The 15,467-nt window shown below is 39.8% G+C and overlaps 1 long non-coding RNA gene across 1 annotated transcript in view; it reads left to right on the top strand.

Annotated features, from left to right (window-relative positions):
• LOC137432120 (uncharacterized) overlaps positions 1–15,467 on the top strand; it is a 159,853-nt gene that overhangs the window by 84,428 nt on the left and 59,958 nt on the right. The window contains exon 2 of the long non-coding RNA XR_010985423.1: positions 8,222–8,318. This is a non-coding gene — a long non-coding RNA (uncharacterized LOC137432120). The remainder of the gene's footprint in view (positions 1–8,221; positions 8,319–15,467) is intronic.

Here is a 15,467-nt window from a genome sequence, read left to right as displayed (position 1 = left end):
GGTTAATGAGGGTAGAAAAGATCATGGTTTTGGAATGGGGGATGATCTGAGATGGTGGTGAAGAGCTGTCTTGAAAACCCGGAGAGAAGATTGAGATTGAAGAGAATGCGGAAGTTGAGTCCACAGGTGGAAAAAGAGGAACAAATGAGTGGAAGTGAGGAGTGATCTTTAGAGATACTGTTCCCGAATTTTTTTTTGTCTCACAATATGTTATGGATATTGTTTTTTTCTTCTTGCACCAGGAGCATGCCATTGTGTGTTTTGTGCTGACAAAGCTGTCAAATTGAGTTCGGAAGTGCCATGAGATGCTGGCGAGACTTTGGTATTTCCAATTAACGGAATCGCATTGTCCGCATGGCAAGTGTACACGTTGCCTTAGCACAACAAGTTTTATGAGAGATTTGTCTAAATTGTTCTCTTTTTTGAGAGTGCTGCATACTTTTTGTCCAAGTACAATACAATATTATGATGAATGAAAGGCCAGCAGACTTTTTTGATCTAATCATGCTCCTTTTTTTTACATAACAGCTTGCAGTCATATTTCCAGGGCTCTCGCCCAATTCCAAATTTCCACCATTAGGCTATGAGCCAGACCCCCAAAATTGACCGGTCGGTACCATACAGATGGAGTCAGGCTCATTGTGATTTCTAGCAAGATATATGTCCCTAGATATGAAAAAAAAGTGATAGCAGTGTATAACTCTCGGCCATCTCTGTGTTATCACCCGAAATATTATTATACGCCTGCTTCGCTTCGCCAAAAAATGTGATATTTGCTAAAATTGGAATAAATATGTTTTTAAGGACCACAGAGTGCCGAGATCGAGATCGAGATCGTATTTATTCGAGAGATCATGATAAACCTAGAGTGTGGAGCAAGTTTGCATGCATTGTGAAATATAATGTAGCTGATGTTACAAACCTACTTTAGGATACTAGCTAATACCAAAAATTACACTGAGATACCAAAAGTAGTAGACGAATAAACCTAAAATGTTCAAAAGCTATGTCTCGTTCCAAAATATCAAAATTAGGGGGTATGGTTGAACATATTTTGAACTTTGCCAAAATATGTGCCCCCAAACAACCACCATATTACAAAGTAATGATATATTCCAATGCAGTGGTTCCTTGCGAAGATTTTGAGGGGTCAAATGTTACTCTGGGAGTTTTCATTTTTGAAATATTGACAAAAATGTACAATGTGAATTCTGAACTCGAAGCGATTTCGACCACTTTTTCACTAAATTTAACATATTATTTGTCATTATATCAATATTTTGATAAATAACCCCCACAAATTCTGTGTGATTAATGTTCGCTCTTTCACGAGCCTCGATATTGTATACAAAAAAAAAAAAAAAAAAAAAAAAATGTTCTATTTTCTATTACTATATTAGTTGGCATCCAGTATGCAAATTATTGGCACTCTGTGGTCCTTAAAAACATATTTATTCCAATTTTAGCAAATATCACATTTTTTGGTGAAGCGAAGCGGGCGTATAATAATATTTCGGGTGATAACACAGAGATGGCCGAGAGTTATACACTGCTATCACTTTTTTTTCATATCTAGGGACATATATCTTGCTAAAAATCACAATGAGCCTTACTCCATCTGTATGGTACCGACCAACCCCCTTGGCTCATATCCTACATCGTGTACGACAGCAAGCTCAGCTTGAACTGTGCAGGTGACATTTTATGCTGATGGAATTGTCAAGGTAGCCGCCACGCACCAATCGGGCTCCATTATGTGTGCACATTAGCAATATTATGTCCATTGAGTAAGTGGTCTTGTTCCCAGCAGCAGCTCTTTGCTTGTTTTGCTCATGGACATTGCAACCAGTGCTCTCAACAATGCACTCGATGCCGTGTTTGACAGAGTTCTGAAAATGGAGATGACTTGCCTCCATGATGACTCATCGAGCCAGAGAACGAGACCAATAGGACAGTCCTCCTTAGCTCTTGGCTGTTCTTAGCTTGATCTCTCACAGCTGTTTATATCATGGAACATTTTTACACAATTTAAATTCCCGATTACTAATTGCAATTCAAATGAAAGTGCACACTTTGCTTTATTCATATTCTGTTGCGAAGTTTTTAAAAGGTCAGGTAGCCTGGATGTTCCGAACACCTGCCTTGTGTTCATTACGCGTGTCCGCACTCCGCTGCCCATGACAAGCAAAGTACAAATTAAGGATCATGGAGCACAAGAGGGTGGAATCTTCGCCGTGAAGTCAAATCAAAGGAGGTAAAATTAACGAATAATGTGGCGCTGGGACCGAATACGATGTTGTAGCCATTGGTGGAAAGACTCTCGTGGAAGGTTTTTCATTTCAAAGTAGTGGGGTATTTTTGCACAGGGGGGGTGGGGGAAGCTGGGGGGCACGGGCAGAGGCAGTGACCACCTCGGGCCCGGACCTGATAGAGGCTGTAATTATTGTTTCAATTTTTTGTTTCATTATGGGAGTATCGTTATAAATATAATTACATTGCCATGGGGAGTATTATGCTACTGCCACACTCTCACGTACAATAAACAACTGTGGGAAGAATTTATATAATGATAATCGCGGTATTGACGTAATGACGGGAATGAACACAGGAGTGTTCGCCAATGGCCAAACGCCATCCGGATGAAATGGGTTAAGAAACAAACCTGCATCGATACCATAAAAGCTGTGTGTGTGTGTGTGTGTGTGTGTGTGTATGTATGTGTGTGTGTGTGTGTGTGTGTGTTTATATGTGTGCGTGTTTATATGTGTGTGTGTTTATATGTGTGTGTGTGTGTTTATATGTGTGTGTGTGTGTGTGTGTGTGTGTGTGTGTGTGTTTGTATATATGTGTGTGTGTGTGTGTTTATATGTGTGTGTGTTTGTTTATATGTGTGTGTGTGTGTTCATATGTGTGTGTGTGTTTATATGTGTGTGTGTGTGTGTTTATATGTGTGTGTGTGTGTGTGTTTATATGTGCGTGTGTTTATATGTGTGTGTGTTTATGTGTGTGTGTTTATATGTGTGTGTTTATATGTGTGTGTGTTTATATGTGTGTGTGTTTGTGTTTATATGTGTGTGTGTGTGTGTGTGTTTATATGTGTGTGTGTGTGTTTAAATATGTGTGTGCGTGTTTATATGTGTGTGTGTTTATATGTGTGTGTGTTTATATGTGTGTGTGTGTGTGTGTTTATATGTGTGTGTGTGTGTGTGTGTTTATATGTGTGTGTGTGTGTTTAAATATGTGTGTGCGTGTTTATATGTGTGTGTGTTTATATGTGTGTGTGTTTATATGTGTGTGTGTGTGTGTGTGTTTATATGTGTGTGTGTGTGTGTGTGTTTATATGTGTGTGTGTGTGTTTAAATATGTGTGTGCGTGTTTATATGTGTGTGTGTTTATATGTGTGTGTGTTTGTGTTTATATGTGTGTGTGTGTGTGTGTGTTTATATGTGTGTGTGTGTGTTTAAATATGTGTGTGCGTGTTTATATGTGTGTGTGTTTATATGTGTGTGTGTTTATATGTGTGTGTGTTTGTGTTTATATGTGTGTGTGTGTGTGTGTGTTTATATGTGTGTGTGTGTGTTTAAATATGTGTGTGCGTGTTTATATGTGTGTGTGTTTATATGTGTGTGTGTTTATATGTGTGTGTGTGTGCGTGTTTATATGTGTGTGTGTTTATATGTGTGTGTGTGTGTGTGTGTGTGTGTGTGTGTTTATATGTGTGTGTGTTTGCTTATATGTGTGTGTGTGTGTGTGTGTGTTTATATGTATGTGTGTGTGTGCTTATATATGTGTGTGTGTGCGTGTGTGTGTGTTTATATGTGTGTGTGTTTATATGTGTGTGTGCGTGTGTGTGTGCTTATATATGTGTGTGTTTATATGTGTATGTGTGTTTATATGTGTGTGTTTGTTCTTCGAAAGATATTTAAAAAACTAACTTGGAACACTCGATATCCTGTTTTTAAACTTTTAAATCAAAAATAGTTGATGTTCTCTTGAGGTCAGCAAGGATAATCGGCGCCATTTCACACGTTTTCTGCATGTGCACCTTCTCTATTGGAGCATCACCTTCAGCTTGTCAACCTGTGCACATCTGAGTCAGCTCGAAAGTCGTTTGAATGTCCCAAGATATCACGGTCGCATAATTTTTCTGGATGACACAACGATGAACGGGTTACCTGTGTTCGTGATGTCATTCTCGATGGTTATAATGCATTATTGTATTGTGGGTGGAAATTCCTCCTTGTTCTTTTTAAGTCGTTGAAAGTGAAATAGATTTGAACATGTTTTGTAAAATTATTTTTTGTTTAATAATTTGTAATACCAGTTGACAAAATTTGACATTTGAATTATTTTATTACAGTTTTAACTATAACGGCACTCGGTAGGTCGTGCTCGGTAGATCGTGCATACCTCCACCAGGCTGAACAGCTTCCATTTTGTATCCCACTGATAGGTCGGATCCCAATCCAAGTCTTTACCAAAATCGAATCAATTTGTCGTTGTGAAACACCCAATCTGTCCAAGTTTCGTCTGAATCCGTCCGCAACATTTTGAGATATCCTGCTCACAGACAGACAAACATACAGACAAACAGACAGACAAACATACAGACAAACAGACAGACAGACAAACTTGAGTGAAAACATAACCTCCATCCACCTTCGATGGGCGGAGGTAATGGGAGTCCTTCTTTGGCCTTTTTTCTAAGAGCGGTTTCTAAGGCTCCTGGAAGAACAATCACTCAAACAAATCACACACATTCACAAACAGAGAAGGCAGACAAACATGCTCATTGACCTTGGGTGAAGTTACTTCCCTTTGCTCCCTGGGTGCTGACGATGCTCTTCTCTTCATATTCAGTGAGGAACCTTTAGGGAGAGATCTCCCTGATCCCCAAGGGTTGACAACCTTATCCGATTCATTAATACCTGTCCACCGAGTAAACAGCCCGTGCCATTTTTAAAATTTGTCGTGTGACTCAGCCAGAGTCAGAATCGAGCCACCCACCTTCCTGACTCAGAGCGGACAATCTGTCCACCATGCCACTGAGTCTGTTAGTTTGGGAAGGATTTGTTTTCGAAAGATTCTTCAAAAATAAGATTTTTTTCTTCTGAAAATAATCCGTTAATCGTTTTTTATTTCTCTCCCTCTTTAACCTGATTTAGAAATTGTCACCTTTGATTTTTGGTTCTTTGAGAATTTACTTCTTATTTGAACTTGTGTTGGACCTGTGACTCAGTTCAGGTGTCCCAGTCAAGCAAAGCGTAAATGAATGTGAATCCCCTCAAACTTTAGAGAATAGTGATTTGTCATAGATCTGTAAAAGTTCTCAGCTTGCCATGTTTTTCTGAAGCCGTATTTAAAAGTTTATAACAATATGTGATGTTTTTCACAAATACTCGGATGAAGCAGTTGGCGGCCTGGTCATTGGCAATGCCAGCAATCGTAGAGGTTATTATAGTCCCCCGTCGCACTGCGGAGCGAAAGGGGGACTATGGTTTTCCCTCCGTCCGTGTGTGCGTACGTCCGTGCGTGCGTGCGTGCGTAAGCGAAGGACCAAATTCTAATTTTGTGTGTGGGTGCAACTACGCATATGGAAGAACGCTATTTAAAATTAGGTCGCTACGTCAAAATCCAAGATGGCCCCCGCCATGTATGTCTAAACCATGTGAGCGGAATATCTTGAAAAATAAGCGAACTACTAACTTCTAATCTGGTGTGTGGGTGTATCTAGGCATAAGGAAGAACGCTATTGAAGATTGGGTCGCCACGTCAAAATCCAAGATGGCCGCCACCATATAGATGTCCGTCTGCCCATGCGTGCATGCGGACGTGCGTGCGTGCGTGCACGCGTAAGTGAAGGACCGAATTCTAATTTGATGTGTGGGTGCAACTAGGCATAAGGAAGAACCCAATTGAAAATTAGGTTGCCACGTCAAAATCCAAGATGGCCGCCGCCACGTATGTCTGAACCTTGTGAGCGGAATATCTTGAAAAATAAATGAACTACTAACGTCTAATCTGGTGTGTGGGTGTATCTAGGCATAAGGAAGAAAGCTATTGAAAATTGGATCGCCACGTCAAAATCCAAGATGGCCGCCACCATATATATGTCTGAACCTTGTGAGCGAAATATCTTCAAAAATAAACGAACTACTAACTTCTAATCTGGTGTGTGGGTGTATCTACGCATAAGGAAGAACGCTGTTGAAAATTGTGTAGCCACGTCAAAATCCAAGATGGCCGCCTTGCGTCTTCCACTTTGTCAACTCACATCACTTCACCGACGGGGGACCTAGGGGTAACGCTTGTTTAAATATGGTTGAAAACAGTGGTTAGAATGACTGAGATTATTGTATAAGCTTGTGTAATATTAAATAATCTCAGGAGAGTTTTTGTATACAAAATCAAGGCTCATGGAAGAACTAGAACACATAATTGATCAGGACAAAATTAACCGTAGAAAGAGATGGGGGAAACACCAGCAGCAGGCTTATGGGACAAAATAGAAGGAGACTTGGAGAAGCAAGGGATGAGTGGAGGAATGTGGATATCGGAGGACACGAGGTATACAAGATGGACACAGAATCAAGATGGATATAGAAGGAGATTTATTGATCTGAGGTCTTTGCTCAACCACGCCGATTCACTGACTGGTGGAGCAGTTTAAAAACAGGCAACTTGTGTAAAAGTCCGATAAACTTGCCAGAAAGTCGCGTGTGATGCCAAAGAGTGCCACCACGGGGGGAATTAAGACAAGATAATAACAAAGTGAGGAAATCAATAATTTCAATGTTCTTATTTGTCTGAATAATCTTCATATTGCAGATCAGTTCTTATCACTCTGCATGTTGCTTCTTTATGTCTGAACTTCAAAGTCAGGCCTAATGCATGTAGACTTTCTTCGAGATCATGAAGCAGACTCTTCCACAGGTAAATGTTCAACAACAGTGCATTGAAAACATGCACTGTTGTGGGTTGGCAACAATTCAGTGCATTGAAAACGCACTTTCTTCTCCCATTCCAGCAGTCTGTGCTTTTGATGCTGGCTTTCCAAAACTTCCGCAAATGTGCATCTTTTCTCTGGGACATTGATTGTTGATCCTTACTTGCTCGTGTATCCACACAGAGCCGAAGAGTCTCCTCTCTGCTCTATCCACTTTGATCATTGCTCACATAAAAACAGCAACCTCATTAGTAAATAATATATAAATAGGGTCAATACCCCTGGGCACTCACCTGGTAGAATTCGTAAAAAAAAAAAAATCTAATTCCGTGAACAAACTTTGGTGCATCACGGATGATGAAGGTTGTGATCACATTTTATCAAAACTATGTGTGTAGTTTCGGAAATGAGAGCAAATACCTATTTTAGGTGGCCAAACCCTCGTACACCGTATGAATGCTGATTTTTTTATGCCGTGAACAAACTTTGGTGCATCACGGATGATGAAGGTTGTGTTCAAGTTTCATCAAAATTGTGTGTGTAGTTTTAGAGAAGAAAGCAAATACAGTACCTATTTTGGTGGGTCAAACCTGGACCCACTTTTTTTTCTTTTCTTTTTTGTGTACAAGATCGAGGCTCATGTAAGAGCTAACATTGATCACAAAAAGACAAACTGACACATAAAACATAAACCATGATAAAGGGAGTGGGAGAACAAGATGGGGAGCAGGGACATCGGGAGATCTGTGGGAGGGAGAGGCCTTGGGGGGAGGAGGCAGGGGAGGGAGGTGGGAGAGGTAAAAAACAACAACCATTTTAAACATAAAAATACAAAAAACACAAAAACACAATCAAAAACACGTAAAAACACAAACAAAAAACACAAACAAAAACACGTAAAAACACAAAAGAAACTGCGAGGATTTTCAGGAAAGAAGTCGGTATTTCAAAAAAAGTGGATCTGGGGTGAATTAACGGGGGTAGAAAAGATCAAGGTTTTGGATGGGGGAAGATAAGAGATGGTGGTGAACAGCTGTTTTAAAGACCTGGAGGGAGGAGTGGGATTGAAGGGAGTGGGGGAGTTTGTTCCAACGGCGGGAGAAAAGAGGAATGAAAGAGTGAAGGTGAATAGAGAGTCTTGATTTTGGCAATTTGAGTCCCCGTAGTCCCCGTAGAATCAGAGCCTGATTTTTTTATGCCGTGAACAAACTTTGGTGCATCACGGGTGATGAAGGTTGTGGTCAATTTTCATCAAAATCCTATGTGTCGTTTCAGAGAAGAAGTCCCGAGTGTTTACCTGCAGCCTGACTCGCTGCCTGACTGACGAACACCGCGTGATGCTAATACCTCCCCTGAACAATTTTTCTTCCAGGTGAGCTAAAAACGAACCCCCCCCACTTTGTGCCCAATCAGTACGCATGGCCTAGAAATATCGAGCCTTACAGCTCACCGATCCGGTTTGACTTACCTTCGGCAGAAACGCTACAAATCCCAATTTTGATGAGGGAATGCAATAAAGGTTACGGTGACCCCCATGGAGGACACTTGTCATCCACTTTTGCATCGACCCCAAATCCGTCATTTCATCCTGATTATCGACAATTCTCTTCCTTTTGTCGATAATCATGAAAACATGTTGTTGTTTTTTTCCAAATCTCCAAGCATGCACTTGTTTCTGAGGATCTGTTTGATTGACAGTTTTGGAGAACATCAGATCTATGGATTACCATGTCACTTCCATGTGGTAATCAGCCAGCTTTACATGGTATGGTCAAGATGTGATGTCAGTGAATCTGCATTCAGGGCAAATTGGTATCGGTATAATATGGGCATGAAAATTCCCCCTGGGAATTTTTTTTTTGAAGCACACACCATGCAGTCATGGAACACTCAGGACAGATGATCATCGCTTAGCGTATGGCACTGGGGCATTAATTGGGCACTTCAAAGCAATCTTTGCTTCAACGAGCACCAATTAATCCTGCAGAAATAGTTGTTTATTGTTTATTGATTAATCTGACTGATAGCACTCACATGATGTCAAAAAAGGTTACATCAAAATGGTTAACCCTGCTGGGGCAGGCAAATACATGTTTGCAATCTGAAATAGGCCTGACATGCAAAATGCAAGAACAACCATTGAGGAAACCTCAGATAACATTCACAACATGACGTCGTGAAGTGTATTCGGTTAACGTCGTTGGGAAAAGTTAGGAACCATCTATTTTTTTTTCTTCTCCCGCGATGAAGCTAACTCTGAGGGCCTTTCACTCACTCACCGCAGGCAGCTTGGTGGTCTTTTTGTCTTCTACCGACTCCTCTCCGGCCTTGCTCCCCCAGCTCTCTCTGTGCTCTGTCCCCCAAATATTCCTACAGGTCGCACAAGATCTGCCTGCAACCCTCTTATGGTTAAACTGCCAAAATCAAGACTCTCTGCTCACCTTCACTCCTTCATTCCTCTTTTCTCCCGCCTCTGGAACAAACTCCCTCACTCTCTTCAATCCATCTCCTCCCTCCAGGTCTTTAAAACAGCTGTTCACCACCATCTCTTATCTTATCCCATCCAAACCCTTGATCTTTTCTACCCCCGTTAATTCACCCCAGATCCACTTTTCCGAAATACCAACTTTTTCCTGGAAGTCCTAACAGTGTCCATGTGTCTTTTTTTATTTATTTTTTATAACTCCAAGTGTTTTATACCTCCCTCACCCCCACCCCCCTTCCTTCGCCTCCTTCCCCCAAGCGCTCTCCCTCCCACAGATCTCCCGATGTCCCTGCTCTCAAATGTTGTACTTGTGTGCTTCCCTCTCTCTCCCCATCTGGTCTCCCGCTCCCTTTTTTTTGTCTCATGTGTCCGTTTGTTTTTTTTGTCATTAATGTTAGCTCTCACATGAGCCTCGATCTTGTATACAAAAAAACAACAACTCTGCTTTGTTGAGTGCTGGGCATGCCTCCCGTCGCTTTACTGACGGATTTAATCAAAGGTCTCACAGATAGATGTGCAATGTGTTTGTGAAGTACAACATGCTATCTGTGAGTGTCAATGAGGAGGTAAAATGAAGGAAAACACACAAAAAAGGATCTGTTATAACAAGTAATTGTTGTTGTTGTTTGTTTTCTCCTACTGTTTGCTTTTATATATTTTATTGCCTCGATAAGTATTACTATACTACGAGTATATTAATTCCTTTTGTTTGCTCCCCACCTGTCCTTGTAAAGCATTCCTGCTGTCGTAGAATACTAAATGTTGATGTCGGACGCGCTAAATTAAAGCTCTATCTTACGCCTCTTCTTCCTCAATTCCTGAAACCCTGGCTCTGAAAACAGGGAAGTTTTTGATTTTAGAAACAAATTTTTGATCCAAGTAAATCGATTATCACCTTGCCAATCAAGTTAATCCATTATTACCTTGCCAATCAAGTAAATCGATTATTACATTGACAATCAAGTAAATCGATTATTACCTTGCCAATCAAGTAAATCGATTATTACCTTGCCAATCAAGTAAATCGGTTATTACCTTGCCAATCAAGTAAATCGATTATCACCTTGCCAATCAAGTAAATCCATTATTACATTGACAATCAAGTAAATCGATTATCACCTTGCCAATCAAGTAAATCGATTATCACCTTGCCAATCAAGTAAATCGATTATCACCTTGCCAATCAAGTAAATCGATTATTACATTGACAATAAAGTAAATCGATTATTACATTGACAATCAAGTAAATCGATTATTACCTTGCCAATCAAGTAAATCGGTTATTACCTTGCCAATCAAGTAAATCGATTATCACCTTGCCAATCAAGTAAATCCATTATTACATTGACAATCAAGTAAATCGAATATCACCTTGCCAATCAAGTAAATCGATTATCACCTTGCCAATCAAGTAAATCCATTATTACATTGACAATCAAGTAAATCGATTTTTACCTTGCCAATCAAGTAAATCGATTATTACCTTGCCAATCAAGTAAATCGGTTATTACCTTGCCAATCAAGTAAATCGGTTATTACCTTGCCAATCAAGTAAATCGATTATTACATTGACAATAAAGTAAATCGATTATTACCTTGCCAATCAAGTAAATCGGTTATTACCTTGCCAATCAAGTAAATCGGTTATTACCTTGCCAATCAAGTAAATCGGTTATTACCTTGCCAATCAAGTAAATCGATTATTACATTGACAATCAAGTAAATCGATTATTACATTGACAATCAAGTAAATCGATTATTACCTTGCCAATCAAGTAAATCGATTATTACCTTGCCAATCAAGTAAATCGGTTATTACCTTGCCAATCAAGTAAATCGATTATTACCTTGCCAACAAGTAAATCGGTTATTACCTTGCCAATCAAGTAAATCGATTATTACATTGACAATCAAGTAAATCGATTATTACAATGACAATCAAGTAAATCGATTATTACCTTGCCAATCAAGTAAATCGATTATTACCTTGCCAATCAAGTAAATCGGTTATTACCTTGTCAATCAAGTAAATCGGTTATCACCTTGCCAATCAAGTAAATCGGTTATTACCTTGCCAATCAAGTAAATCGATTTTTACATTGACAATCAAGTAAATCGATTATTACATTGACAATCAAGTAAATCGATTATTACCTTGCCAATCAAGTAAATCGATTATTACCTTGCCAATCAAGTAAATCGGTTATTACCTTGCCAATCAAGTAAATCGATTATTACCTTGCCAATCAAGTAAATCGATTATTACCTTGCCAATCAAGTAAATCGATTATTACCTTGCCAATCAAGTAAATCAATTATTACCTTGCCAATCAAGTAAATCGGTTATTACCTTGCCAATCAAGTAAATCGGTTATTACCTTGCCAATCAAGTAAATCGGTTATTACCTTGCCAATCAAGTAAATCGATTATTACATTGACAATCAAGTAAATCGATTATTACATTGACAATCAAGTAAATCGATTATCACCTTGCCAATCAAGTAAATCGGTTATTACCCTGCCAATCAAGTAAATCGATTATTACATTGACAATCAAGTAAATCGATTATTACCTTGCCAATCAAGTAAATCGATTATTACCTTGCCAATCAAGTAAATCGGTTATCACCTTGCCAATCAAGTAAATCGGTTATTACCTTGCCAATCAAGTAAATCGATTATTACCTTGCCAATCAAGTAAATTGGTTATTACCTTGCCAATCAAGTACATCGATTATTACCTTGCCAATCAAGTAAATCGATTATCACCTTGCCAATCAAGTAAATCGATTATCACCTTGCCAATCAAGTAAATCGATTATTACCTTACCAATCAAGTAAATCGATTATCACCTTGCCAATCAAGTAAATCGATTATCACCTTGCCAATCAAGTAAATCGATTATCACCTTGCCAATCAAGTAAATCGATTATTACATTGACAATCAAGTAAATCGATTATTACCTTGCCAATCAAGTAAATCGATTATTACCTTTCCAATCAAGTAAATCGGTTATTACCTTGCCAATCAAGTAAATCGATTATCACCTTGCCAATCAAGTAAATCGATTATTACCTTGCCAATCAAGTAAATCGATTATTACATTGACAATCAAGTAAATCGATTATTACCTTGCCAATCAAGTAAATCGGTTATTGCCTTGCCAATCAAGTAAATCGATTATTACCTTGCCAATCAAGTAAATTGGTTATTACCTTGCCAATCAAGTACATCGATTATTACCTTGCCAATCAGGTAAATCGATTATCACCTTGCCAATCAAGTTAATCGATTATCACCTTGCCAATCAAGTAAATCGATTATCACCTTGCCAATCAAGTAAATCGATTATCACCTTGCCAATCAAGTAAATCGATTATTACCTTACCATTCAAGTTAATCGATTATCACCTTGTCAATCAAGTAAATCGATTATCACCTTGCCAATCAAGTTAATCGATTATCACCTTGCCAATCAAGTAAATCGATTATTACCTTACCAATCAAGTTAATCGATTATCACCTTGCCAATCAAGTAAATCGATTATCACCTTGTCAATCAAGTAAATCCATTATTACCTTGCCAATCAAGTTAATCGATTATCACCTTGCCAATCAAGTAAATCGATTATTACCTTGCCAATCAAGTAAATCGATTATTACATTGCCAATCAAGTAAATCGATTATTACCTTGCCAATCAAGTAAATCGATTATTACCTTGCCAATCAAGTAAATCGGTTATTACCTTGCCAATCAAGTACATCGATTATTACCTTGCCAATCAAGTAAATCGATTATTACATTGCCAATCAAGTAAATCGATTATCACCTTGTCAATCAAATAAATCGATTATCACCTTGCCAACGGTACCATTTGTTTTATTCTCAGACAGCAGAAACTCTTTAGAATAAAGAGCGTTACAGATGGACAAATTCGGCTCCTTTTTTTACAGAGACTGGCAGATTATCATGTTCCACCAGGCTGTTGTAAGGAAATTCGTTTCCGATAGTGTGGAATATTTAAGGAGTTTGACAGGAATTTATTTAGACAGCGTAATGGCAGGGGACCCATGGAAATTCTACGTACCGTAATATAAAATGTGACTTTGAGTCCTCAACTCCTTTTGCTTTCAAGTCTGCATACCTCGCTCCCTCCCAACTCCAATTCCATATCTCTCCTTTCTCCCAACTCCAATTCCACATCCCTCCCTCTCTTCCAACTCTCCATTTCTCCAAACTCCACTTCCGCATCCCTCCCCCTTCTCCCGAAACCAACTCCAATTCTGCATCCCTTTCCCCTTCCAATTCCAAGCCCGCATCCCACTCCCCCAAATCCAAGTCCACACCCCTCCCACCTTCAAGTCAACATTCCTCCCCCCTACCAACTCCAATGCCACATCTCCACCCCTTCCTAACACCAAGTCTGCATCTCTCCCCCCCCCCCACCCCCTACCAACTCAGCATCCTTCCCCACACCCGGCCCAACTTCAATTCTGCATCCTTCCTGACTCCCTAACAACTTCGCATCCCTCCATTCTTCCAAAATCCAAGTCCGAATCCCTTCCACCCTTCCTCCCAACTCCAAGTCCACATCCCTACTTTTTTCTGATGTCTGATCTAATGGGAGGGTGTCTGATCTTCTCTTCTGTATATCTTCGTCTTCTTTTCTTTTTCTATGTAATAATCTTTCTTTTCTATATAAAGTAATATACCGGACGCAGGAAGTCGTCGTCACATGGTTCCAAGCACTTAGTGTATTACGGGGTCTTAAGGGCCTTCGGGGTCTTAAAAGGTAGTAAGGATACTCGGAGTCTAAAAGGGTCTTTGGGGTCTAAAGGGTTTTCGAGGTCTTAAGGGCATTAGGGTCTTATGGGTTCCTGGGGTCCAAGGGGTTTTAAGAGATTTAAGGGGTCTTTAGGGTCTTTGGGGTGTTAAGGGTCTTCAGAGTCTCAAAGTAAAGGGTTTTAAGGGTCTTAAGGATATATTATGAGGCTTAAGGGTTAAGGGTCTTAAGCATCGTTGGGTTCTTCAAGGAGTTGAGGATCTTATGGGTCTTCAGGGTCTTAGGCATCTTAAGAGTCATTGGGGGTCTTTAGTGTTTTGGTGGTCTTAAGAGTCTTGGCAGTCCTAATGGTTCTTCAAAGATATACGTGGTCTCATCAATCGAAAGAGACAATAGGTTTAAAAGGTACCTTCCAATCGTACGTAATTAATAGACGTATGTGTCGTCAGGATGCAACTGACGTTCAAACAGGACGTAATTAAAAGACACATGGACCGACGGACAGACAGTGTTTTTCATTTTTCTATATATAGATGTATGTAAATGTAAAACAAATTGAGGTCCCTATGTACCTACCTGACCCACTGTTCTCTCCATTCTCCCCCTCCCCCCCCCCAGCCCCCCCTCGACCAGAAATCGATAAACTGATAGATTGGATTAATGTGGTGTTGATGTAGCGCACGCCTGATCAGCCAAATGACCTTCTCCAGTGTTAGTCTTTTGCATTTTCTTGTAATCAAAGTAACAAAGGTTGGGAGGAGAGGGAGGGAAGGTGTGTGTGTGGGGGTGGAGGTTGGACAGGGGTGCATGGGGAAAGATGTTAGGAAGTGTTTAAAAATCCCACCATTTTTGGTCCTTGGGAGAGGTACGCGTAATTAAATTTGCTTCCTTTACTTCTACAATTGCTCAAGAAAGAGGATGTACAATGTAACTATAACATGGAGGCCGCAACTTGGCTGAGCTGCAGGTTTTCCCTCATCTATTGCCCTCGAGTTTCATTAATTTTGCAATTATCTTCTAGATTATTGATCATATTGATATCAGTTATGACTCAAGGGGAGGCCATGTTTTTAATGCCATTGTTGTACCATTTTCAGCAGTCACACCTGCTTTAACACTTGCCACGGGCTGCTTACCACCTTTATGTGGACGTAATGCGCAATTAACATACCGTATCCAATTAGCGAGCCAGCCAAAACCTCAATTAGACCGTGCGAATGGCTACAAGGTGTAAATTGCCTGCTTCAA

The sequence above is a fragment of the Myxine glutinosa genome, chromosome 8 (assembly GCF_964187855.1).
Source record: "Myxine glutinosa chromosome 8, kmMyxGlut1.1, whole genome shotgun sequence".
In the NCBI taxonomy this organism is placed as follows: Eukaryota; Metazoa; Chordata; class Myxini; order Myxiniformes; family Myxinidae; genus Myxine; species Myxine glutinosa.
This window is presented reverse-complemented; position numbering and strand designations above follow the sequence as displayed.